Genomic DNA, 872 nt, shown 5'->3' with positions numbered 1-872 from the left:
ATGTTTAATTTCGTGTGCTAATATTGTACTCGCACACATGGTGACGTGCGTGTCTGTTAAAATTTGAAAATTCTCCATATTACTATTCAGATAGTTTAAAGAACGTTTCGGGTCATTTTTAGCATTTCGAAACTTTCCAAAATTTACCCGCCGTACGTTCATTTCTAGGCACACAGCACATATTAAAGCTGGAAATCACGTTTTGTTACATACTTTGTATTTCTGACACATTATTCTTATCAGGAGTCACTCTTTGTGCTATTACCGTGCTCACGGGCGTCAAGACGTACGTGTACACATGCAGAAATCTTTTAAAATGCTCACAATTATTCTTTTAAAACTAGATTTGAACTCGTCACTGAGGACGAATTCGGTGATCCGCCGTACTTTGACCCTCAAGAAGCGCGCGCGGTGCTGATTGAAAAGTTTCATAATATGCTAACATATGCTGTAATTATGTTAAAAAAAGAATAATTTAGAGCATTTTAAAAGACTTACGCATGCGTACACACACGTCTTGACGCCCGTGAGCACGGTAATAGGCATTTTTCGTTTTGACTACGCGGCCAGTCTACTACGAACTAATGGACCGTGACGGCAACGCCAAGACACAGTTCGCGTACTACACTAAGAGCTGTTTTCGTTTTTTTAAGGCGACTACGGCGACGCAGCACACGTACGTAGGCCTACGAAGGGGAGTTTAGTCGACCATGGTTTTATTACCAGGGAACAATGTTTCCTTGTTTTATATTTGTAAAATGAAATGTGAAAAAAAAACTTTAGTCAAATACTGTATGCAAAATAAAAAGTTTCCAGAAAACACTGAGTGATGTTTCGCTGTTGGCTAGGATCTAGGCCTACGCTAGGCCTAG

The sequence above is a fragment of the Anneissia japonica genome, unplaced genomic scaffold (genome assembly GCF_011630105.1).
Source record: "Anneissia japonica isolate Jap-2015-1 unplaced genomic scaffold, ASM1163010v1 scaffold25751_len24585_cov130, whole genome shotgun sequence".
Classification (NCBI taxonomy): domain Eukaryota; kingdom Metazoa; phylum Echinodermata; class Crinoidea; order Comatulida; family Comatulidae; genus Anneissia; species Anneissia japonica.
The sequence above is the reverse complement of the archived record's forward strand: the minus strand, read 5'-3'. Positions refer to the sequence as shown.